Source organism: Narcine bancroftii, chromosome 6 (genome assembly GCF_036971445.1).
Source record: "Narcine bancroftii isolate sNarBan1 chromosome 6, sNarBan1.hap1, whole genome shotgun sequence".
In the NCBI taxonomy this organism is placed as follows: domain Eukaryota; kingdom Metazoa; phylum Chordata; class Chondrichthyes; order Torpediniformes; family Narcinidae; genus Narcine; species Narcine bancroftii.
The window spans coordinates 150,575,406-150,602,949 of NC_091474.1; the positions used below are offsets into that span (position 1 = coordinate 150,575,406).

General features: G+C 40.6%; 2 long non-coding RNA genes across 7 annotated transcripts in view; one reads left to right on the forward strand and one right to left on the reverse strand.

The window, feature by feature from the left end:
- LOC138736593 (uncharacterized) overlaps positions 1-16,293 on the forward strand; it is a 37,610-nt gene extending 21,317 nt beyond the window's left edge. Inside the window, exons 2-5 of one of the 2 annotated variants that reach the window (XR_011340425.1) lie at positions 3,055-3,169; positions 8,030-8,169; positions 14,375-14,453; positions 16,157-16,293. This is a non-coding gene — a long non-coding RNA (uncharacterized lncRNA). Of the gene's footprint in view, positions 1-3,054; positions 3,170-8,029; positions 8,170-14,374; positions 14,454-14,755; positions 15,464-16,156 lie in introns of those variants that run through there. The other variant, XR_011340424.1, reaches the window with a different exon arrangement.
- The window catches only part of LOC138736591 (uncharacterized), a 206,642-nt gene that overhangs the window by 104,329 nt on the left and 74,769 nt on the right, over positions 1-27,544 (reverse strand). The gene's annotated exons all lie outside the window — the stretch shown is intronic.

The window sequence follows — 27,544 nt, forward strand, 5'->3', positions numbered from 1 at the left end:
CTAGCCAAAACACTGAGAAGCGCCATGCGGTCCAGTGAAATGCTAGAAACCGAAAAGGAAACCTCCAGGAGTGCTGGAACCCTGAAGGAAAGAAAAGGGTGAACTCCTGAAAAATGCTACTTCTGTGTAAGAGCTGGCACCCCAGACAGAAGTGCCCAGCTCGATTTGCTACCTGCAGCTATTGTGGGAAACTCGGCCACTTTGCTAAAGCGTGTAAGGGAAAAAGTACTCCTACTGATAAGAAGAGAAGCATCAAGAAAATGCATCCTGGAGCTGCAGGAATGGAAGACAAGTGTGAAAAGGGGGAATTTTCAGACGAGCAGGCTGAATCAACTTCAAGTGACGGTGAGGTGAGATCCCCTGTGATAGCTCAATTGACTGTAAAGCTTGGGGGATGTTACGGACTGGAACGGTCGACTATGAAGGGGGAGGTGAATGGTGAGACTCTTGATTATCTAATAGACTCAGGGAGTACTGACAGCTACATCCACAAGAGAGTTGCCAGAGCCTTAAATTTGCGGAGATATCCAGCGAACCAAAAGATATCGATGGCTTGTAGTGAACTTACAAAAACTGTACGGGACAAGTGTAAAGTTACTTTAAATTTGTAGGGACATTGCCTTGCTGATGTGTGGCTCTTTGTTATGCCAAAGCTCTGCGCCCCTGTGTTACTGGGGTTAGATATTCAATCTCAGATGAACAGTGTAGTGTTAAATTTCGGTGGGCCATACCCACACTTACCATCCCCCACACTAGTTACTGCGGTCTGTCCGCATTAAAGATCAAAGCTCCTTCCCTTTTCAGTGATTTATCCCCTGAGTGTCAGCCGATTGCAACTAAGAGCCATTCTTACAGCAAAGAGGATCGTGAGTTTATCAAAGTGGAGACCCAGAGACTGCTTAAAGAGGGAGTAATTTAACCTAGTAAATATCCATGGCGGGCCCAAGTGGTAGTTGTGAAAAATCACACTAAGAGATGACTGGCTATTGACTACACCCAGACAATCAACTATTGCACGAACCTGGATGCCTATCCCCTGCCACGCATCAATGAAATGATTAATCAGATAGCGCAATACAAAGTGTACTCCACTATTGACCTCAAAGCAGCTTATCACCAAATCCCCATTAAGAAAAGGGAATGGCCCTATATGGCTTTTGAGGCTGATGGGGGGTTATACCAGTTTAAAAGGGTACCTTTTGGGGTCACTAATGATGTGTCCATGTTTCAGAGGGAAATGGATAAGATTGTTAGGACGTATGAGTTACAGGGTACGTTTCCCTATCTGGATAATGTCACTATCTGTGGGAAAACGCAGGCTGAGCACGACAATAGCTTAAAGAAATTTTTAGCAACAGCTAAAGAACTCAACCTTACATTTAATGAGGACAAATGTATGTTCAACGCAACAGAGCTACCCATTCTGAAATCAGCCCCGACCCGGAAAGAATGGCCCCCTTAAGAAGTTACCACCCCCAGACTCAGCAAAAGCCCTTTAAAGGTGTATGGGATTCTTTTCCTACTACTGCAAATGGGTTTGGGACTACGCCACGAAGGCACGCCCTCTGTTTGACACTAAAACTTTTCCTCTCTCTCCAATGGCCTTGAAGGCTTTTGAGAGAATTACAGGTGATATTGCCAAAGCTGCACTCTCGTCCCATTCCAAGTGGAAACTGATGCCTTAGATTGTCCCTTGGCAGGAACCCTTAATCAAAAGGGCAGACCTGTGGCATTCTTCTCCCGCACGTTACACGGACCTGAACTTAAACATCCTGCCATTGAAAAAGAAGCCAAGGCTATTATTGAAGCTGTTCGCTACTGGAGACACTTTCTAGCTGGCAGAAAATTTACTCTTGTCACTGATCAGAAATCTGTAGCCTACATGTTCAGTATGACACACAAAAGTAAAATCAAGAACGACAAGATGGCACAGATCGGGCAGGTTAAATCATCCCTCTGATGCATTGTCTCAATCTGCTGCTGGTGCTCAGCTGGAGGGGGTAAAAGAGATCCATAGCCGACTGTGCCACCCAGGAATCATGAGGTTCTTCCACTACATAAGGGCTAACAACCTTCCTTACTCTCTGGAAGAAGTCAGGAAACTGACTAAAAGCTGTCCCGTTTGTGCAAAATGCAAACTACAATACTTCAAACCTCTGGAGGCCACTCTCATCAAGGCAAGCCGACCTTTTGAGAGGATTAGCTTAGATTTTAAAGGACTGTTACCTTCCAACAACAAAAATGTATATTTCCTTACTGTAATTGATGAATATTCCAGGTTTCCCTTTGCGATACCCCGCCCTGATGTCTCATCAGCGTCTGTCATTAAGTCACTTGACAGAATTTTCAGCATTTTTGGTTTTCCCAATTACATTCATACCGATAGGGGCTCAGCATTCATGAGTACTGACCTGCAGCGAGCCCTGCTATGGAAGGGGATTGCCACCAGCTGTACCACGAGCTACAACCCGCAGGACAATGGGCAGGTTTAAAGGGCTAATGCTACAATCTGGAAGACTGTTAATCTTGCTTTAAAAACACATGGTTACCCTGTTACCCAGTGGCAGGAGGTGCCACCCTACTCAGAGTGAGCCTGAGAGATTGGGCTCACCCCCCCCCACCCCAGCCTGTGACCCCCAAGTAAGCTTTCAGATTGCCATGCTGAGGCTGCACTGCCTCACGCTGGCGATTCTGGAGCGGGTCCAGAAGTCAGTCCTTCGCACACTACAGACCCAGGAACTGTACCAGTTCCCAAAGTTGCAGAGGAGCCACCTGTTTTTAGAAGAAGCACCAGAATTTGTAAACAACCTGATAGGCTGACATATTCATAAAACATCTCATTATACTTCGATTGCTTGCTTGATACTGGCCTTATTTTGGCTGTTTGAGTATTCTCAATGCCAAACATGGTATCCATGTCCACGCCACTGATATCTGTTAACCATAGCTGCATTGTTGTTCTATATAGATTAGGGTCAGTGATAGAAAAATGCCAGAAAAAGACTTGGTAAGTCATGAATTAAAGATTATTTTCTATTTATTTTTGTTCTTTAGGTATAATTCAGCATAACATTGACTGGTCATCTATTGTCATTGAGCATTATTCACAACTGACTTCACAATTGGCTGAGAAAAAGTAATGGTACAACACAACAGTTAATGAATAAAGGTAAGAAACATGGTCCTTCTGGTACATAGCAAAATAATAGTATGATAAGGATATTGACAGGATATCAATCCAAATATAAATTAATAATTTTCATTTGTTTCAAACAACAAATGTCTTTACAACATGGTACATTATGCCTTATGGCATCTGGCACCAAGTGTAACAGTTGACTGACTGCTGTAATTATACTGACTGTTACAGTTAAATGCATACACATACAAAGGAATTGGAATAATAAGGCTGTCATGACAGATTATATTCCAATTAAAGTGCCAAGAGTAGATCTTTGCATTCTGAGGATATAATCAGAGCAAATGTATCCCGAAGTGAAGAGAGAGAGAACTTCCGTTCATTTACAATAGGAAAATTACCAATCCAGAGCTGGCATTGGGTAACCCTATAATTTTTCAAGATCAATCTGTTCCTAACATATTGCTGAGAGAGAAAAAAAACTTTCTCTCTGTCTTTTTCTGAAGATTTCCAGAGGAAGGGCTTATGCCTGAATTGTTGCTTACTTTCTATTTCCTAAGTCTTCTTCGTAATTGTATCAATGTGGAGACTCCAGGACAGATCTTCTGAGATGCTGACATCCAGGAATTTGAAGTTCTTGACCTTCTCCATTACTGAGCCATCATTGAGGACCGGGTCATGTTCCCCTCACTTCCTCTTTAAGTGCACAATCATCTCCTTGGTTTTTCTGACATTGAATGCGAGATTGCTGTCATTACACCATTCAACCAGCTGATCTATCTCCCTCCTGTACACTTAATCATTACTGTTTGTAATTCTGCTGACAACTGTGGTGTCATTGGCAAACTTGTAGATGGCATTGGGATTGTGTCTGGTCATACAGTCATGTGTGTATACTGAGCGGAACAGAGCGGTAAGCACACATCCTTGGGATGCGCCTGTGCTGATAATCAGTGAGGAAACGTTGCTTCCAATTCGTACTGATTGTGGTCTTTCAATGAGAAACTCAAAGATCCAGTTGTGGGGGGGGGGGGTGGGGTACAGAGGCCTATTGATTGTAGATTCTTGTCCAGCACTGAGGGAGTAATGGTATTGAAAGCTGAGCTGTAGACAATGAAGAGCAGCTGTATGTATGAGTTGCTGTTTTCGAGGTGATACAGAGATGAGAGGAGAGCCAACGAGATTGCATCTGTTGTGAAGCGATTGTGATGAAAGATGAATTGCAGTGGGTCCAGATCTTTGCTTAGGTACATGTTAATTCTGGCCATGACCAGCCTCTCAAAGTGTTTCGTCACAGTAGGAGTTGGTGCTACTGGGCAGTAGTCATTGAGGCAGCTCACACTATTCTTCTTGGGCACCGGGATGATTGATGCCCTTTTGAAGCAGGTGGGAACCTTTTACTGCCACAATGAGAGGTTGAAAATGTCTGTGAACACTTTGGCTAGTTGGTTGATGCAGATTTTCAGTACTCTACCAGGTGCGCTGTCAGGGCCTGATGCCTTGTGAGTGCTCACCATCTTGAATGATGTTCTGATGTTGCCCTCAGAGACAGATATCACAGGGTCCTCAGCCTTTCCAGGGATTCTAGTAGGCACTGTTTGGTTCTTCTTCTCAAAGTAGCCATAGAAGATGATCATCAGGTAATGAAGCATCACAGCCATCTATAGTATTTGCCCTTAGTTTGTAGGCTGTAATAGCCTGCACTCCCTGCCATGGCTGGTGTGAATCTGTCTCTGTCTCTAGCTTCCTCTAGAATTGCCACTTTGCTTCAGAGGTGGCCTTCTGCAGGTCATGCCTGGACTTCTTGTAAAGATCCCGATCCCCAGCTTTAAATGTCTTTGTTCTCGCCCTCAGCAGGTTACAAATTCTCTAATTCATCCACGGCTTCTTGTTGGGTGACAGCTGGTATTTATGCTTGGGGACACACTCATCCATGAAGGTCTTGATGATGTGGGAGGAAACTTGATCAACCAGAGGAAACTCGCATAATCACAGGAAGAGCATGCAAACTTCACACAGAGAGTACACAAGATAAATATTGAACCAAGATCCATGGAGCACTGAAGCAGAAGCATTAACTGCAGTGCCATCCTGCCTTCCAAGCATTTTCTCAAACAGTGACAAAATTTGTTATTGGGATGTTGCTATTGTGCTTCCTGAGTTATTAAATGATTACTGGGAATTACATAATGATATGTGCAAAGAATACCCTTGTTTTAGAGATGCTCTTCAATTTTTCAACATTTATACAAGGTTAAATTTGATGTTTAAAAAGAAGGGCAAGTGTGGTGATATCATTTGCAATGTTTGTCAAGCGTTACAGGAGTTGAAGAATCATGAAACTATGATGGCACAGATGGAGGACATTCCACCCATTTAATCCATGCCAGCTCTTTGAAGTGCAATTATATCCAGCCCATTTTCCTGTACTGGCCAAGATGGAATAGAATCCATAAGTCTGCATTAAGAGGAACAGTACTGTATTTGCTGCCATTATATCCTTGTGAAGTTTTCTTAGCTTTAGTCTGAGCAGAATGGGGGAAGGCCACAGGAACATCAAGGACTACCTTGTTCTATGTCACTTCAGCGCGAGTCTGAAACTCTCTCAAATTCTATCCCAGAACACAAATCTCATCGCTGCATCTACCTGCTATGTTCACTAACTTGCAATGTTCTGGGCACAGACCTTTCCAATGTAAGTGATATTGCTGGCTGGATTCCTACTCTGCAGGAAACGTCATGGGCTAAACCAGGTTCCTTCAAACCTGATAGAAAGGCAAAAGGGTGTTTCTCCTCATTAAACAATGTCAAAAAAATTCTGACATCAAGTAAGCAAACTATCCACCTTCTGGGTCCTGCTGTTCAGTAAATGTATATAACAGAGATTAGATGTTCCCAAAGTCAATTCAATAAACTGAGAAGCATAACTTCTATTTCTTTCTGCTTTCAGCAAGTCTGTTCCCTCTTCTATCCTGTTCACAAAATCAAATATTTACCTTCCATTTACAGTACAAAATTAACCCAGCTAAACCCCCACCATTATCTTTTACAACCCACAATCAATGGGAAATGATCCATCGCAATGCTAAGAAAATTAGAATGACTTCTTTTGTTCCTTGTATGGTGTTACCCTTGAATTGCTCTTGAAACACTCCTACTACTTCAGGCTTCATAAGAGGATGGCATTTTTTCAAAGAAATGTATCTGTGTTGGACTGCTGCTGGATGGGCAACAGTAACCATTACAAAACTGAGTACCTCCTTTGTCCAATTTCTAGAAGCTATCTCTGAACCATCTGTGCGCCCTCTGACATATTCAAAAGAGCCAAACGACTATTTTGAGCAAAAGAAGACAATGCTGGTAGGACTAAACAAATCAGGCAAAATCTGTTAGGGGAGCAGCAGAATCATGTTTCAAGACATGGATTCTTCATTAGAACTGGACAATTGAGAAGGGCAATTCATTTGCAGGGTGGAGGATCTTGTAAAAAAAGAGGTAATGTTCATGATAGAGTGCAGACCAAACTTTTCAAGGTAATGATTATATTAACCACTGGCAGTTAGAGAAAAGTATTGAAAAAGCCAAGTGCACCTACATCTGTGGAGAACTAAAAACTGTTGGGTATCAGAAAGTGTTCAATTCAATATTATCCTAAGGATTATATTGTAACCAATCAAAAGTTGGGGTGCTGTTCCATTAACATTTATTGGTTTCCATTGGAGCGATATTTGAAGTCAAACAAAGAAGGAAAAGTTGGACTGGGGTGGGGAGTTCAAGTGACAGATGGCTGGAAGCCCAGGATCATTCCTTCAGGCTGATGAAACTACTTTTCACTCATTTAGAGGAATTATCCTGGAAACCAGAATACTATTTAAGGTCAATGTATTATTGGATACATTTTAAAAGCCACACGGCAAATCGCCTGGCAATATTGACATATTTTATTGCTTCAGTCCACTTGGAAAGCAGATGCATTCAAAGAAGGTGCTGCATTGGCTGCTTATGCATACATTCATCAGATTACAACACAATAAATATGCATTCCAAGCAGCACATCATTTTGCAGTAATTTCCTTGCAATTGAAAAATGTATTATTATAAATCCTTCTTTTCAGAAGAATAAAATATCCACTTTAAAGCAGTAGTCAGGGTTGCAAAATGAATGGAAATCTTATTCTTTAATACATCTTCACTTTTATTTTCTATCCAAAATTCTTTTTTTTAACTAAATCAAGCCAATTCTTTATGCCAAGACTTTCAAGAAAAAAAATCCTGTCTCGTACTCCCGTTTTAATCTTCAGTTTGCTTTTCTAATGGTGAAAAATAATGGAGTGAAGTTAGACATGTGGGCGCTGAACTCAATTAATATTTGAGTAGATTTTGAATGAAAAACATTTGATTTGCACAATATCGCCAGGTGAAGTTTTCACAAATCTTGTTTTAGAGGCATGACACAATGATGTTCTTAAACAAGTTAATAACAAGCTGCCTGGCCCAGGCGCTGTAGACTGCCATCCACACATGGTAACACACAGGAGGAGATTTATTGATTTGACTCCTTCTGGTGACCCAAAACTGAATCCAACTGATGGACCAGATCAGAGTTCTCCCAGCAGGATCCTGACCTAAAGGTTGACTCTTTCTTTAAAGAGGAAGGCCTCATCAGAGTTTTTAAGCTTACTGAAGGATTTGAGGAATGAGTCATATAGATGGTTGCAGATTTAGGGACTGTTATATAAGCTTCCTGGTGAAGTCATTTTTTTCATGCACTGAGGGTTTAAAATTTTTTGCATCCTGCTCCATGTTTCCATATAACTACATCTTGAATTAATTATTTTTAATTATTACTGTTACATATATTGAGATACAGCTAAATATCTCTTTCAAAAGATGGCAGAGTCGGCATGCTCCAGCAACATTTTGGAAGACGGAGAAAGAAAAGAAAGTCCCTTTGGAGACATGGCACGATCAGGAATCACACCACCTCCTCCAATGCAGCTGCCTCAGTTACCTTCCCTGGAACTACCAAGGCAAGTAGGCACTGATGTTGCTGCTACTTGTTCCTGTTGATCCCACATGTGGTCCAGTAATGGAAGACATGTAAATGCCCGAGCTCAAGCCCCTGTATCCAACTGCCCGCTCTCCATCACACTGCCTCGACCCCTGGTTCTGATTCTGGGAGGCCTTCATTTGTTGAGCACGTCCCCTTATCCAGCCATTCCAGCGCCTTTTTGTTCAACCACCTGCACTCCATACCTCCCCTGTCAGAAGCTACACTGTCAGTAATGTTCCTTCAGCTTAGCTCTGGCCAACCCATTCCTCCTCAGATGTACAAGTCTTGCCCCTTGGCCAAGGATGCATGTTGATCCATCTTTCTGGCACAGTTCAAGAATCTTTTGTGAATCACATTGGATTGCCTCATCCTTTGTCTCCCACACTTTCATCCACCCATGATTCTTGACCCTGCATTGAAACTGACCCTACAAGCTTTTTTTTGAATATTTTATTTTTGATTCTCTCAAGATTCATGCAAATCCAATAAACAAAATATTATATTCTCTTCCCACGTAATATAATTTACAGAGTCTTTATTTCCCCCTCCTTACACCCTATCCCTTCAATTATACAAATACCAAAATGTTAAAATACAAAAATACAGACATAAAAAAAACACCTAAATGCCGATGAAGAAAATGATCCTCCTCAAAGCTAGAGGACTTTGGGTATTAAATAAACACAGGTCGGGAATAAAATACATCGTCTACACCACAATCCTCATTTCATACTCTTAATCCTTTACCTGCTGGGATGGAATGTTTCTTTTCTCTTATTTGGCGGGGGAGGATGGTTTGAATCATATCTGTGCATTTATGTGCCTCGGATATGGTTGCTATACTTCCGTAAATTTTAGGTTATTTTCTCCAGGGGAATGTAACTCCTTATTTCCATATTCCATCATGCGATATTTGGCGGTTACTTCCATGTAGCCACTATACACTTCCAGGCTACTGACAAGGTGAACTTCACAAAATGAATTTGGTGTCTAAACTGTACTTCCCCACTGTCCCCTAGAAGGTACAACTCTGGATCCTGTGGAAAATCCCACTTTGTAATTTTTTTTTCCCCAGAGTGTCCCCCAGGTCTCCTCAGAAGGATGTCACCCTTGTACACAGCCAGGCAGAGTGGACAAAGATTCCTACTTCCACACCGCACCTAAAGCACATTTGTGAGATTTCTAGCTTTGACTTGTGTAATTTCATCGGGTTGAGGTATAACTGATGCAAGAAATTATATTGCACCAGCATGTGTCTGGCATTAACAATTCCAATCAGACTATTCAAACACAGATCTTCCCATCATCATTCATCAATTATGCCCAAGTCCAACTCCTATCTTTCCCTTGACCAATATAAGCCTGGCTTTGGCCTTCATTGTGGATTATGGAATACATCTTATAGATAAATTTACACACACTCCCCTTTCAAATTAGAGTCTCCATGTCACTACAGTCAGGCAGGGTTGTTGTTAGTCCCAGTTTGTCCCTTAGGAAAGATCTTAATTGCAGAAAACAGAAGAATGTTCTATTCAATAATTCATATTTAATCCTCAACTGCTCGAATGACATGAGCTGCCCTTGATAGTAACAATCCTTGATACACCTGATCCCTTCTGCCACCAGGTGTCCAGGATCTTATTGCCCAGAGTCATGGGTATCAAATTGTTCTGGGTCAAGGGCATTTTAGGAGATAACCACATCTTCATCCATTATATCGATTTATTCTTTGCCACATCTGGCATGTTTTATTATTATGGTGTTATCTGCTTTTTTTTTAACTAATTTTGCATCCCAATGTATACAAATTCTCCTGCCATATTTTCTCCTACTCTACATTCTGCATGTAACCCCATTTGTGCCCAAGAAGGGGGGCCCCCTCCCTCAAAAAATGAGGCAACAAACCTCGCCGAGGATGCCCAGTGGTATTTTTTAAATCTGGCAATTTTAAGACGCCAATTTATATTCCCTTGTCAACTTTTCCATGGAGACTCTAGACATTTTGCCATTCCACAAGAAGTTTTGGACACATCCCTTGAGTGTTTTAAAAAAGCAGTGGGGCAACGGAATGGGCAGTGTTTGTAAAAGATCTTGTAGTCTTGGCATCACCTTCATTTTCACACAGTTAACTCTGCCCACCAACATTATGGGCAGAATTTTCCATCTAGCCTTCCAGAGCAAAGGGAGATAATTTAATTTAGAGATATTGTGCAGGTTTTTATCCACTATTATACCTAGGTATTTAATGCCTTCCTGCAGCCACATGAATTGACTTTCCCATTGACGGGGTCTATAATTACCTTTCAATAAAGGCATGATTTTGTCTTTATCCAGAATAAACTTATACCTGGAGACACTCCTGTAATTCTCCAGTATGGTCCTCAGTCTGGCCAACAACCCTCAAGGTTATGTTAAATATAATACATCATTAGCAAATAGATTGATTTTGTGTCCCACCTGCCCACCTTGAACCCCTTTATGTCTGGATCCCACCAAATGGTTTCCACCATGGGTCAATAGCTAGTATGAACAGAGCTGGGGACAGTGGCCAGCCCTTCCTACTGGATCTACACAGCGGGAACACTGGAGACGTTTGCTCATTTGTAATGATTTTAGCCTTTGGGGTTTATAAATGTTTGACCCAGTCCAAATTTCTCCAATATCTTAAACAGAAAATTCCACTCCAATCTATCAAAGGCCTTCTCCATCCAGGGATACGGCCACTCCCAGGTCCTCCCCCAACTGTGCCAGGTGTATTAAATTGAGCAATCTGGCTACTTTATCTGTTGATGGCCTCTTTTGAACAAATCCAGCCTGATCTGGGTTTGTTAATTTCAGCAGATGTTTTGCCAAACTATTGGCCAATGGTTTTGATATAATTTTATAATCAACATTCAATAATGATATAGCCCTATAGGAGGAGGGTTCCAATAGATGCCTGCCTTTTTTTTCAGGATCACCATAATGATTGGTGTTGAAAAATATTCTGGGAGGGTCTGTGACTCCATTACCTGATCCACCACCTCCATAAGGAGGGGCATTAAAGGGACTTTGTATTTTCAATAAAATTCCACTGGGAAACCATCCTCTCCTGGTGATTTACCTTCCTGCAGAATGCTCAGAGTATCTAAATCAGGGTGTCTAAATCCTCTTGATATTCCTAATCCAAATTTGGTAGTTGCAATGAAAGCAAGAAATTATCTATTTTGGCAGTTGTCCTCCACCCCTGATTCTGATTTATACAGTTCTTTATAGAACTTACTAAAGGTATCATTTATTTCTTTTGGCTTATATGAAATCTTGCCTGCCCCATTTGAATTGCATGAATTGTCATCAAGACTTCTTCTTCCCCCATCGGCCAGAACAAGACTTTATGGGCCCTTTCCCCCAGCTCATAATACTGTTGCCTCAATCTTAACATCAGCTTCTCTGTTTCATATGTCTGCAACGTATTGTATTTGAGCATTTTATTCACTAAATCCCTATATTTTTCCTCAGATCCCAACCTTTCATAATATTTTTTCCAATTCAGTTATGTCCTGTTTCAAATTAATAATTTCCTTCATATATCCCCTTTTTTATCCCTTTAATGTATCCAATTATCTGGTACCTTAAATTAGCCTTCAAATTGAAAAAAAATGTTATCAGTAGAGGGGAAGTTCATCTTGCAGAACAGTTCTATCTGAGTTCTCACAAAGCTACAAAATTCTGGCTTTCCCAATAGCAATGGATTTCGGTGTCAACTATACGACATAACCTGCTTATCTGGCATTATGATGAACAAAATCAGGGGTAAGTGACCTTACACCAGCCAGGCCATTTACTCAGTCTACACTATCCTACTTTCCAACTGGCCTGATGCCAGAAAAAAATCAATTCTAATGTAGGAATCGTGTTACCTCAAGTAAAAGAATAATCCCTATCTCTTGGATTTAGGCTTCTCCAAGTGTCTGAGATTCAAATCTTTCATGAAGGCCAGGGTGGACTTAGCCACCTTGGCCCTCAACACCTTTTTAGCTGACTTACCCATGACCAGATGCAGACAAAAATTGAAATCCCCTCCACTCAATATATTCTCACCCCCCCCAGATACTTTAAAGAATATTCAGGGAGTATATATTTATAAGTGTCGAGGATTCTGAGTATATTTGACAATGCATCATCACAAACCTCCCTGCTGTGCCAGTGACCACTCCTATCCCCCCACAAAGACTGTTACTGGAATATTCTTTCCTATTAGGATTCCCACTCCCCTGGCTCTGGAATTGAAGGAGGACACTACCACCTGACCTACCCATCCCCTTTTTAATTGTTCCTGGTTCATAAGATGGGTTTCCTGCAGAGACACTTCATCTGCCTGCAGCTGCTTAAGGTGTGCCAAGATTCTTTTTCTCTTAATTTCTTCATTTAGTCCATTTACATTAAAACATAAACTTAATCGTTAAGCCATCACTCAGTGCCTCTTCACCTTCTTCCCCCCCTCCCTTCCTTGTCCTCCAATACTTACCTTCCATCCCTTTTAACCATATAACCATTTACGGAGCGGAAAGAGGCCATGTCGGCCTTTCAAGTCCGCACCGGTTCACTAGAACAACTCCACTAGCTCAAACCTCCAGCTCACCGCCACGTGATGTTCAGGATGAAATTTTTTGATGCATTGAAAAACATATTCAAATCTCGGTTTTGCAATGTTTCCAGTTATAGCTTTAACAACCAGCAGATTTTAGTTTGATTTGGACACCATGCTTGGTTCTCCTCTTTATGAACTTACAACACCACCCAGTAAGGCTATCCAGTCCTTCAAGTTGCTGTGGAAAGTGTTAGGTGAGAACAAATTCTCATGGAAGGATTATTCATGTAATTTACTGAAATTTATTACAGTACCATTTGAGTGAGGGTGTTCAAATTACTGCAAGGTATATTACTGCTAAAAGGAAACCAATATGGCAGCAACGGTGCTATTGACAGTCATTAAGAAAGAACAGGGACCATTTAATATTTTAAACATGGAAAGTGGGATTTGTCTCATATTGACTCTAGGCACAGACATTCATGTGCAAAACAAAACCTAAACAAATTGACAAAACCAAAACCAATAATTCAAAAGAATACATTAAACCCCCCCCCCCCTCACATGGTCCCTTCCCCTCTTTCCCCCACTCCACTCCTACCCTTCCCGGTGCCCCTATCCCCTACATAGGCACCAACTCCCCCCTCTGATCTGGAGCATGCCCGTGGCACCCATCAAATCTCCTCCCCACCTCCTCTAAGCTCCCCACATGCCTTTCCTTTTTAAAATGACAACCTTTGTGATAGACAAGTTTAATCATGTTTCTGTTTTTTTAACAATATAATTATAAATACATTATGTACAGCCAGATCCCTTCCTATCATTGCCCACCATCTCTTTATCTTTCTTGAGAATCTTCCTGGGTTGCGACTAGACTCTTTGCAAACCTCGCTGTTGCTTTAATTTCTGGGGAAAAAACTTCTATATAAATACCTTAATTAAAAAAATTTTTTTTTTTGCCATATCGAATTCCTTCCATTTTTTTACTAATTCTACAAGTATCTTGGAAAAAAAAAGAACCTTTACCCCTTCAACTTCTAATGGGCCAGCTCTTTGTTTCATGCCCATCACCACCAGCTGCAGGATTAATTCTCTATCTTGGTATCCCCATAGGCTTAAGAGGACTGAACAGGGTCTCTGTCCCGGTCCTAGTTTGGGGGAGGGAGACGAATAGGCCCCTTCCACCTGAAGTTCCTCTCCTCCCCTTTCCATTCCCAATATCTCAGGGATCCATCTTTTAAAAAAAAATGCAATGGGGTCTTTCCTCTCCTTCAGTCCTTCAATTTTTATATTATTTCTCCTCTTAAGGTTTTATAATATATTTAGTCTATCCCAATCTTTTGCCTGTCCTTCACCCCCAGGTCTCTATCATTCTCTAGCCTTTCTACACTGTCCTTTATCCTATTGACCTTTTCTTCCACTATACTCACCCTTCCAGATACCTCCCCCATGGCCCTCCTGAATTCCACCATTTCTGATGGGATGATGGGTCACCCAGTCGACCACTCTCCCCTTCTCCCTCAGATTCTAAAAAAAAAAGCAGGTTCTCAGCCTTGGAAAAGCAAAACCTGCAAAAATAAAAAAAAAACATGGTTTAAATCTTCCATTACAGCTCCTGACACTACCTCCTGATGCACACCAGCCGTTGACCTCATCACCACCTCCCTGCCTCTGATACCTCCGGGATGCAGGTAAGGCTATTCTCCTGGCGTAGCCTGGTCCTCCACCACCACTCCCCCCTCTCCCCCCCCCCCCCCAGCCTCAGGATGGTCGGTCGGGATCACCCGCCTCCTCCTCATTCTCTCCTGGTTTGTTCCTCTCCACCCTGCCAGCTCTTGCCACTGCCTGTGAGGCCCATCGCCTTTGCTATTCCCACCTCTGTTGCCTTCACTGTGGCTGGACCCCACGAGCTTTTAAAACAGAATCTTAGTCATTGCTTCCTGATTAATTTTACCTTTTCTACTTTGATGGTATCCCAAAACTCGTGTGTCAGCCCTTCATTTAATTTTCTGGATAAAATTGGATGTACAACTTATAGAGAACAACAGAATGTGAAACTTGATTGCTGAACATTACTGAGCTTGAAGAGGATTGAACAAAGATAAGCTGAAAGGAGGTTAATATAACAATAAAGAATCCATCACATTTTTCTCCTGCTTTCATGAAATATTCTGTGCTATGCAATAGGTCAGCTTTATGGAATGTGAATATGATGGAAGCTAAATTGTTTTAAATAAAATGTAATGTATTCTCTATGAGATAAAGGGCAAGGACTTTGGAGAAGGACAGACTGTGTCTGAAATTCACCAGTAAAGTTTGAGATTATGTCCAGATGTCCATGGCAGTGTGTGGTCTGCAAAAAAGTGCCGCAGCATTTCAATGATCTGTTACACAGCTTGGTGCTGCTGCAGCCTGAGGTAGAAAATTAGGATCTGGGAAATTCTTCAAAAGCAAAATGCAAGAGAAGCCTCTGTTTTCCATTCCATGAAATGCCAAAATCTGATGCCGATTCTAACCTTATCATGTCTCATTTTATTGTTTGATTTGATATAGCTCCTCCAAAGCTTTGAGGAGATCAGTGCCTTCTTAAAATATGTGTGTAAAAGCAACTGGAAACACACCTCGATCTGATTCAAGTGGTATAAATGATGAAGGTTCAAGCTGAAATTTCAACATTTCCTTTTCTCTCACTGATGCTGCTCAACACCACCAACCCCCCCCCCCCCCCCCCCCCCCCCACCCCGTCCCAAGTTACTCCAGCAGATTGTTCTTTGCTCATGGAATAAAATACTCCTTCAAGAATATTGATCTCTAGAATGAAAAATGTGCTGGTTTACATTTTGTTTAAGGGAGGACATTATGGCGCATGAAACCTTTTCAGCCAATGAGATGACCATTATTGAACAGTGGCTTCATGTTACTGGAAACAGAATAATATGCCCATGCTCACTCACACTTTGTGTACCTCTACAATCAGAGAACATATAAATGCCTAATGCTTGTGTGATTATGAAACTAGAAATTACTATATTAATTCAGCATTTTTCATGCAAGTTGAAATATAATCCCTTTTGTAATTTAAGAAACATACTGTCAATTACCTCAGTTCAAACACATAAACATACCAATTACACTAACAATCAGAAATGTATTCTTGGATGCCTGCAATGTGGAACTAACCAAATTCTAAGTTTGATTATAATGACTTCAAGGAAATCAAATTTCAGAAGCAAATTGTAGTTAATACATGTACTAAAAACAATATAGTAATAACAGATGTATTTCTACTCAATGCTGTTTTATTGTTAAAGATTTCAGATTTATTGTCAGAGTATATATATATATATATATATATTTGAGATCACATACAACCCTGAGATTCTCTTTTCTGCAGGCTGGTCCGCAGGCAAGGCAGAATTACCACTTATTGGTAGTGCAAAAAATTGTTCACAGCGTATACATGTAAACAAATAAACTGTAAACAGATAATGAATGTTAACAAACTGACTGTGCAATACAGAGAGAATTTTTTAAAAATCAATAAAGTGCACAAGTAAGAGTCCTTAAATGAGACCCTGATTGAGTTTGTCATTAAAGCGTCTGATGGCAGAGGGGTAGTACCTGTTTCTGAACCTGTTGGTGTGAGCTTTGTTGCACTTATACCTCTTAACTGAACAGAGCGTGTGCAGGGTGGCATGTATCGATGACTGCTGCTGCTCTCCAATGGCAGTGTTCCCTATAGATGTTCTCGATAGTGGAGAGGGTTTTGCCTATGATGCCCTGGGGTGTGTCCACTACCTTTAGGAGGGGTTAACATTCAGGGATATTGGTGTTCCCCATACCAGACCTTGATGTAGCCAGGCAGCACACATCTGAAGAAATGTGCCTGGGTTCCTGGAGTCATACCAAACCTTTGCAAACTCCTGAGGAATTAGAGATGCTGACATGCTATTTTCACAATGACATTAATGTGTTGGGTCCAGGGAAGATCCTCCAAGATAGTGACTCGCAAGAACTTAACTTTGCTCACCCTCTCCATCTCTGATCCCCCAATGATCACTAGATTGTATACCTCTGGCTTTCCATTCCTGAATTCAACAATCAGCTCCTTAGTGTTGGTTGTTGTTGGTGCACCATTCAGCCAAGTTTTCAATCTCTCTCCTGTATGCTGACTCATCCCCTTTCTTTAGTAACCCACTACATATTTGTAGGTAGTGTGATTGTCCTACTGTGTCACACAAGAATAGATAATACATCGAGTTGTCATCGGGAAGATTTGGTATGTAATATGGGAACTAATTATGGGCACTGTTTCAGATGGCAGAAAACTCTGTATTCCATGAAGACTGTGAGTAGTCAATCTAAATCATATATGCATGAATTATGCAGGTTGGTGTTGGTACTGTGCAATTGCTCAGCAAAAGGAGGTGTCAGGTGCTCCTTCCATTTGATAACCTACAGGTCACCCTTGGGCAAGGTGTAGCAATCAGGGAAGCCATGGATTGCAGATGGTGGATGGTCTTTACAAGCAGATTCTACAAATTGGACTTTATGGTTGTAAAACTAAAAATGGTAGGCAGGTGAATCTGCGGTTCAATGGCCAGGATTACCTGTCCAGTATGGACACTGCAACAGGAAACCACTTCAGTATTTATCCCTTGGATAATCATGAACTCAACATCAACTACGGTCTCAGCTCAAAGATGGAGCCTTCACCAAAGTAGAACAGGGGAGGCAACAACTACAATTTGGAGGGTCAGAGGTTGTGTCAGATGGAGAGACATGATCCCCCATGCCGAACGGCGAGACACCTGAATGAATGATACAGGAGTAAAGGTGCATTTCTTTTTCCTGATAACTAATTAAAATGGTCTTGTTTTTAAAATGTCTTTTTTTTAAGTTCTTATTTATGTTTGCAATTTCATGCAAATTCAAAATTAAAATTTAATTCCAGTTCCACCATTAGCAGCAAATTTGCTTGAACAGACTGAGCAATGTTAGCATATAGGCCTAACTGCAGACACCAGAAATTACACATCCTCAATGCCCGATCTTAAATTTTTTTGAGAATATCAATTTCAGTTGATTAGCATTGTGACAAATTACTAAAAGATATTTCATAATACTATAACAGAGGACACTTTCGAGTGGGCATGGATTATAAATGACTTAAATCCACAAAGTTGATGAAATTAAGAACTAGTGGTATACAACAAAAACATGATAGAATGTTAAAAGAAAACAAAATTATGTTCACTTGATTTGGGACCATTTTAAACCACTATATCTATTGAGCTGGGATATTTGTTTTACACCCACTTAAGGGCTATTGGAGTGGTGACTAACACTTTCAAAAGCTAGTTGGGAAGTATGCAGTCGTCTGTACATTTGTATTGGGAGTTATATACACTGAAAGGATAGTTATTCTAGTGGTAGCAATTTTTTTTTGCTGACAGCAGTGAGTGGGCAGAAGGCGAGATGCTTGCATTGAATGTGTGAGGGATGTAGGATGGATTGGGTCTACAATGTAGAATTTATTTTCTCATCCTGAGCAATAAGGATAATTTATGCAGAATATTTCTTCAAGATTGAAGGTAGAGAATATAGTTTGAGGTGAAGAGTTCATGAGGGGAAGACTTGGTGTCATACGGATGATAGGGTGCTCATCTGGTCTAACTACAGCAGTCAATGTCAATATTGTCTCTACAACATCTTCAAAATCATCGCAAATGGAAGTAAACCAACATCAGTATCTTCTTCCAGGTGAACAGCTCTATGCTGAAGACCTAATTTCACTCAGTCTACTACATTATGTAGGCAACATCATTTGTTATTAGACTCCTAAAACAAACATTCTAGTCTAAAGTACCAAAAAGAAAGATAGATAAAAGATTCAAGAATGAGCTCAAGCCTCCTTGTAGGAATGCATCATGCAATAAGGATAATTTATGCAGAATATTTCTTCAAGATTGAAAGTAGAGAATATAGTTTGAGGTGAAGAGTTCATGAGGGGAAGACTTGGTGTCATACGGATGATAGGGTGCTCATCTGGTCTAACTACAGCAGTCAATGTCAATATTGTCTCTACAACATCTTCAAAATCATCGCAAATGGAAGTAAACCAACATCAGTATCTTCTTCCAGGTGAACAGCTCTATGCTGAAGACCTAATTTCACTCAGTCTACTACATTATGTAGGCAACATCATTTGTTATTAGACTCCTAAAACAAACATTCTAGTCTAAAGTACCAAAAAGAAAGATAGATAAAAGATTCAAGAATGAGCTCAAGCCTCCTTGTAGGAATGCATCATGCAATAAGGATAATTTATGCAGAATATTTCTTCAAGATTGAAAGTAGAGAATATAGTTTGAGGTGAAGAGTTCATGAGGGGAAGACTTGGTGTCATACGGATGATAGGGTGCTCATCTGGTCTAACTACAGCAGTCAATGTCAATATTGTCTCTACAACATCTTCAAAATCATCGCAAATGGAAGTAAACCAACATCAGTATCTTCTTCCAGGTGAACAGCTCTATGCTGAAGACCTAATTTCACTCAGTCTACTACATTATGTAGGCAACATCATTTGTTATTAGACTCCTAAAACAAACATTCTAGTCTAAAGTACCAAAAAGAAAGATAGATAAAAGATTCAAGAATGAGCTCAAGCCTCCTTGTAGGAATGCATCATAACACTAACTCTTTGACCCATAAACCATCCAAAGCAGAGGGGCAGATGATATTGAGAACTTTGAGTCTGTGCATTAAAGAACTCTATGTTTATTTTAATAGAACAGAATAAAGCAAGCTGGTGATCCATCACTAATTACTGTGATTTACCAAATATCCACCAGAGATCTGTCCCTTATTTCACCGAATGGTTACAAGATAAACCTCTTCAGTATCAATGCATTCTGAGCTCTTTTTTCCAAGGAATGCAACTAGGAGTCCCTCCTCCAGAAATACTGAATATTGAGTAATTAATACATTTGGAGCAACATTTTTTTTAATTACCATTAATTATTTTAAGCTCCTTTAGTTTAGAATGGTGCATTTTAAGCAAGTCCTTAAAGCATGGAACTGACTGTTCCCAGTTGCTTTAACGTAGATTTAAAGATTTTCCTTTACATGTCATATCTGGGAGAAAAGCAGGAAGAAATTCTTCAACTTCATCTAATTTGTTGAGATTAGCTTTGTGGAATGTTGGGTCACAAATGCAGTGTTAAAACATACACACACACCCTTCTGATTACTTGCCTTCACCACTATCTTGTGCTGTACGATTTCCAGCTCTGTTTCCAGGCCTCCCAGTTTGGCCCCCTCAAGGATCTTAGGGACATGCACTGCACTGACTGTTGCTCTCTTCAAAGCAAACCCAACTCCTCCAAATCTGTCCTCTCCCCTATTCCTCTGTCACCTTTTGTCTAGCTCTTCTCTCTCTCTTTCCCTTTCCTCCAGTTCTGCATTCACAGAGCCATCCCCTCCCCCAATCCATTCTCACCTTTCATTTCCTGTCCTCTTATCCTTGTCCAATTATGGCCTTTTTCCCATTGGCCTGTGTTTCTCCCTGCACCCTTTCTTATTCTCCTTCACCATTCTTTTTATTCATGAGCCTGTCTGTCTTTTGCCTATACCTTGAAGAAGGGCTCAGGCCCAAAATAATGGTTACCTCCTATGGATACTACGTGACCTGTGAGTTCTTCCAGCATTGTTGTGTTTTTCCAAACCAAAAAAAAATTTGCAAACATACACTCTCTAAAACATACTAACATAAGCCCCACAGAAATGCATGCAAAAACTTTTGCTCACATCTACATCAATGTATACTTAGATTATACACATACACAAATGTATGCATACACATATGAACACATATGGGATCCAAAACATACAACTATAATGGCACAGAGGTACACTTGGAAATGCGCGCACGCACGCACGCTAGACTTTCTTATTCACTACAGCAGCAATTCTGAATAATTTATTCACCTCAAACCTTCTACTGTATCACACAGCCCTGCAAGTGAAAAGTTGCACTATCGCATTAATCTGCCCAATCAGTTGAATGTTCTATCTCCTTCACCATTCTTTATCACTCCTTTTTTCATTCAATCTCTCTTGTCCTGTGATTGATCATTTCCATCCCTCTCTTGTTCTCTGCACCTGAGAACTTGTTTTTTTTTTAACCTACTGATTTTTCCCCCAATTTTAATGAAATATTAATTGTTTCTCTCTTCCCTGATGCTGGCTTACCTGCTAAGTATTTCCAAAATATTATCCTTTAGTTCAGAATTCTGACATTTGCAGTTTTGCTTTGTTATTTTGTAAATACCCTTTACAAGCATTTTGCTGTAAGTCCCTAATAACTGTATGTAGATCATACTTCATTAATCACCCAATTCATGTAAGGAATTTTTTGGGCCTCTTCCAATCTGGTAAAATGAAATCTCAGTACGATTGCATATAACATTGTATTATATAACACTGCTAAATATCAAACTAATCATCACAAATAACGATCTCACATGCTTTGCATTTTTTTGGAAGGCATGCACCACACATGACAAAATTGTATGCTTGGTTCAGTAGAGGATTTCAGAAATAGCATCTTCATCCCTCCTCCCCTTTCATGTTGTGGGAATTTAGGAGACTGCCCTTTCAGTCATCAACTCCAATGTCTGTTTATGTTCCTGGGGGGGGGGGGGGAGTGCCAATCTGTACTAACCTGTGCCTTTCTCTTCTGCCTTCATCCCTCCATGAGAGATTGCATTAGGTCTTGTCTGCCTTTATTCTATCTGCATGCTAGTGTTGTTGAGCCAAGTGAACCTGGGCTCATGTGTGTCTTATCATGAATTTAAACTGTTTGTCTCTATACTTTACTCTTTTAGCTTTCTGTTAATTAGCATTATTCTCCTTTGTACTACCCAGTTCTGCTGAATTTTGTGAAACTAAGCTTGTTCTAAAGCTCGTATACTATACATGAAGTATGCACTGTAGTTTCAGAAACCGGTTGGAGAAAATTGCCATTCTTTGCAACATATGCTGTCTGTTAACACTTTTAACACTTAAAAGCCAACTAAATTGAATTGCACTCTGTTTCTGCTGGGCCACTGATGGCAACATCAATAAACCAACCTGGGCTTGTTTATTATGAGTTTAAAGTAAAGTGCCTGACAAGGTGCAATTGATCAGGAACTATACATATTACAGGAAGTGATTTCTCATAGTACCTTCAATGTATTGTGAGGGATTCTTTACCTTCGAGCAAAGAAACAAACGTAGTAGACAAGGTCACTGGTTTGGTCTCACTCCAAATAATAACAGGAATTGTAAGACAGAGACCTTACTCACTTAACTCCAATACTAATATAACAACCATAGAATTAATGACCTCTGAATTCTGAAGGCCTTCTGTAGTTTTAAATGTATAAACTTTGATGATAAATAGTGGCATTATAAATAAAGAATCCAAAAGATAACTAAAAGGTTTCAAACTATTTCAGTTGGGCTTAACACACAATGCGGTGCATATTTTCACATCAAGGTAATAGCTTTCTTTCAAATATTTAAAAAAAAACATTTGAAGGGAGTCAACAATGGAATGCGAGTCTCCTACCCTTTTATATCTATTTACATTGGTAGTTAACTTGTTCTCCGACACTGAGTAAAACCCCATTGTTCATTTCCCTCCCATGCCTTGTCCTTGCATAAAGTACTTGACATTTCTTTGGGGGGGGGGGGGGGTTGAGGAGTTTTCTTCTTTCAACTGTGAGTAAAACTGAATGTTCATTCTTTATAGCACGTCCACAGTTTCTTTACAGTTAACCAGGGCAAAAAATTTTGAAGTATCACCCTGAAAATTTTACTTTAGGCAAGGTAAAACTCTGAGGACAAAGTCCCTGCTTGAGTTTCCCATCTCTGTTGGAAATCCTGAGGCTTATGGTGTTCACTCTTTCCCTTTCTCCCCCATTGATCATTTCTTAGTGCTATCTTAGTCAACCTTCAAATGTCTTCATTTCCATCATCTCTACTATTTAAATGGCTGCTTTGAGGACTATGACTAAATGCAACTCCAACCTCATGTCTCCAGCCAAGTAGGGACATGGGAACACCTGCATGTTCTCCTCAAGTTACTCACCATCCCAACTTGAAAGGACATCACTATTTTCCATTATCGCTTGGTTTAAACTTTGGAATTCCTTCTCTTCCAGCACTGCAGGAGAACCCTCACCTGAAGAATAACACCATGACCACCACCTTCTTGAAGCCAATTAGTGATGACCAGTGTTACATCAATCTTATAAAGTAGTTAAAATAGGAAGCTACTCAATTATTTAAACCAGAGTCAACAAAGAAAAGAGACATCATTAATAGTTAAATTACTATAAGCCAGGCTCATGAAATAATATGTCATATTGTTGCATCAGTGTGTTATCCGCTGCCTTGCCATTATTTTCTCATTTATCCCAGGGAATTTTAAAAGCAATGAGAGTTTATTGAGTTTGGGAGACAGAGGAAAGAGGGATCAAGTGATTGGCATTTGGGAGAGAAAATCTGAAGGAAAGAGCTCTGAGCAGGAGGGAGGAATGTAGGCTAGAGGGGAGAGCAGAAGAGGAATGCGACTGAGAAATGATCAATGGGTGAGAAAGGGAAAGAGTGAACACCATAAGCCTCAGGATTTCCAACAGAGGTGGGAAACTTAACAAGACCATGGTGACTAGAAATGTCACTAAGAAACAACCAAAAAAGGGATGTTTAGACATACAGCACAATAACAGGCCATTTCGGCCCACGTCCGTGCTGCCCAATTTACACCCAATTAACCTATATCCCAGTATGTTTGGAATGGTGGGTGGAAACTGGAGAACCTCGAGGAAACCCATGCAAATGAACAAATTCTTTAGAGACAGTGCGCGATTCGAACCCTGGTCCCGATCGCTGGCACTGTAACAGTATTGCACTAACCGCTACGTTAACCATATGGTAATAATCGCAATCAGCAGAAATATATAAATATATCATTGCCCTTAGATTGAGTGCAATAATTTGGACGAGACTCAAGAGGGTTCCTGAAACATAAAAGCCTGCAGTTGCTGTGATTGTAGTAAAAACACAGAAAGACTGGAGGAACTCAGCAGGTCACACAGCATCAATAGAAGTAAAGATAATACAACACCTCAGGCCTGAGCCTTTCTTCAAGAAGAGGATTCCTCTCTGTTTCAGAGAGCTGCCTTGGGGAGTGGCGGAAATCACAACTGTACGTCTCAATATGCTGTCTTATATCTGGGAAGCTGCACAACTATTTTCTTAATACATGTATCACAATCTAAGGAATTGAACTTGAGTGATGAACTGCAGTCTATTCAATTACATTCTTCCAGGTAGGTTTAAGTCTTAATGACAGTAACATTGGAAATGGAACATTAAATAATAGCCAATCCATTGTGTGAGATGGCACTCTCATTAATCATTCGAGCAATCCCGCCATACATCGTATACAGTAGCAGCACTGAAGTGATATTGAACTGGCTGCCTCCTTTGAACTACCTCAGTGTCTTTTGCAATAAATTCACAAGGAGAATAAAAATGAACAGTTGGTTTTCTCCTGTTCTGCTGCCAAGATGAATTTCCATCTTAGTCCCCATGAAAAGTCCCCTTGAGTGTTATTGGTCAACATGTGCCCATGAACACCTTGTCTGATTTTAAAACCACAGAATACGAGAGAAAACATGTGAACATTTCTCCCTTTCTTGGTGACTGATATCTGAGAGAAGAGGCAACTCAATTTTTTAAATCATCTGTTCACAGGTTGAGGGTGTCAATACCAATACTGGCATTTATTGTCTATCACTCATTGCCCTTGAACTGAGGAGCTATTTAAGAAAAAAAATTGAACATAATTAATGATAATTTAATCTTCATCTTTAATTTGTTGCACATTTGTTCATAGTTGCTCATGCAAATCCATTTGAAATAATTGATAAATTGATTACATTGATGTTCTCCGTTATTAGTCTATTCTGCTCTGCTGCTGAAGCCCACTTTCATTTCCATTTGTAACTTGTTCCGCTGATCAATGTTCACTCAACCTGTGCTTGATTGGCCTGATCTCCAATCCAGGAAGTATCCTTGCAAATCTCCTCTGCACCATCGACGTCCTTCCTGTAGTAAGGTGACTGGAACTGAATATAATATTCTAAGTGAGGTCTAACTAAGGTCTTATATCCCTGCAACATTACCTCATGGCTCTTGAACTTGAGCCTATGGTTTATGAAGCTCATACGCCTTCTTAACTATGAACCTGTGCGGCAGCTTTGCGTATCCTATGGACGTGGTCCCCAAGATCACTTAGTTCTTCCACACTGTTCAGAGTCCTCCCATTAGCATTGTACTCTGCCTTCAAGTTTGATCTAGCAAAATGAACCTCTTCACACTCTTTTGGGTTAATCGCCATCTGCCACTTCTCAGCCTAGGTCTGCCTTTATTAATACCCCTCTGTTACCTTTGACCATCTTCTGCACTCAATACTTTGATTTATGAAGCCCAATGTGCCAAAGCTCTCTTTATTACTCTATCAATCCATGATGCAACTTATAAGGTGTTAGGTTTCTGTTTTCCCAGATCCCTCTGTTCTACTGCACTCCTCATTGCCCTATCATTTACTGTGCAATTTATAGCCTGGCTTGTCCTCCCAAAGTGCTACATCTCACACTTGCCCACATTATATTCCATTTTTCATGCTGCAGCCCATTTTTTTCAGCTGGTCCACATACCGCTGCAAGCTTTGAAAGCCTTTCTCGCTATTCATTACACCCCCAATCTTAGTGCTATCCAATTTACCACATTATCATTAATATAGATGATAAGTATCAATGGAACCAGCCCTAAATCCTGAGGCACACCACTAGTCACAAGCCTTCAGTCAGAGAGGCAGTCCTCTACTACCACTCTCCAGCTTCTTCCGCAAAGCCAAAATCTAATCCGGTTTGCATTCTCATCCTGGAAACTAAGCGAATGAACCTTCTTGACCATCCCCCTAAAGACCTCACTAAAGTCCGTGTGGACAACATCCACTGCGTTTAATTTATCAACTTTCCTGGTAACTGCTTCAAAACCACTCAGAAAGATTGGTTAGACGATCTACCGTGCAGAAAGCCATGCTGACTATCCCTAATCTGTCTCTATTCAAATTCATGTATATCTGGTCACTTGAGGTACCTTCCATAAACTTGCCCACCAGTGATATTTGGATCACTGACCTAGAATTATTCTTCGAGGTTTTCTTAAACAACAGAACAACATCAGCTTTTCTCCAATCCTCCGACACCTCACTGAACACAAGAATTTAGTCTTTCCCCAAATTCACTATGATCTGAAGATAAACTACTCTTTTCAGTTAAAAATTGATCTTGCAAAAGTTAAGGAATGCTGATTAATTTCCAAAGCACAGTACAGTCAAACCTCATTAGTCTGCTTCATTTTACATTGTCACTCAAGCTTACCATAAAAATCAAAATCTTATTCTCTCTATTCGTTTTTATTCAATTTTATCTTTATCCAAAGTGCCTTATCGAAAGAACAAAGGTGTTTAAAGGTTGGTTTAAACTAGCCAAAAAAAATTGTCAGCTAAGAGATGCATGTTAAGCAAATTTAAAGTATGGTGAACAGCTCCAAAGTCACATACATTCCTACATATCCCAAGCAAATTCAATCCAAACCTAGCTCTTTAGTGACACATGACTAATTTACTTTGAAGTCTGCACATTTTCACTCTGCAGTAAATCTGTTTGTGAGGTTAAACTTCAGGTCATAGCCAGACATGTGACTGACAAATGCAAGTTTTCCAAATAATACTTCAACAACAACAATCACCTTTACATTTTGCTCAAAATATATATTTATGGTTTAAACAAAATGATACTACAAAGTTAGACAAATATTAAGATCTGTTTCCAGTATGCTATTGACAAGTGGGGTTATAACGTGGAGCTGCAATTCTAAGGAGTAGCTGGTATGCTAGTGTTTCTGCATTTAACGACAAGTGGAATAAACCCATGAGGAAGAAACAAATTGAAAGGTGTGCTGATAACTTTGAATGAAATGGGATGGATGAGGCTCGTGTTGAGCATTATCTAAATAATTCTAACTTGTTGTTGGGGGTTGGGACCATTACTGCTGAAGTATAATTGCTCCATGCAAGCCCTGCACTATCCAAGCATGGAGACCTGAGTCTTTCTGCATATCCAATCTATCTCACATTTTGCCTGCAGTACCCTTTTCTTTGGCTTGGCTTCGCGGACGAAGATTTATGGAGGGGGTAAAAGTCCACGTCAGCTGCAGGCTCGTTTGTGGCTGACAAGTCCGATGCGGGACAGGCAGACACGGTTGCAGCGGCTGCAGGGGAAAATTGGTTGGTTGGGGTTGGGTGTTGGGTTTTTCCTCCTTTGCCTTTTGTCAGTGAGGTGGGCTCTGCGGTCTTCTTCAAAGGAGGTTGCTGCCCGCCAAACTGTGAGGAGCCAAGATGCACGTTTTGAGGCGATATCAGCCCATTGGCGGTGGTCAATGTGGCAGGCACCAAGAGATTTCTTTAGGCAGTCCTTGTACCTCTTCTTTGGTGCACCTCTGTCACGGTGGCCAGTGGAGAGCTCGCCATATAACACGATCTTGGGAAGGCGATGGTCCTCCATTCTGTTTTTGCTGTTCACACTAGACCACTGTTAACCGGTTCTCTGCGTCCTTTCACACTCACCACCAGGCATCCCAAGGGAGAAGGGTGCCT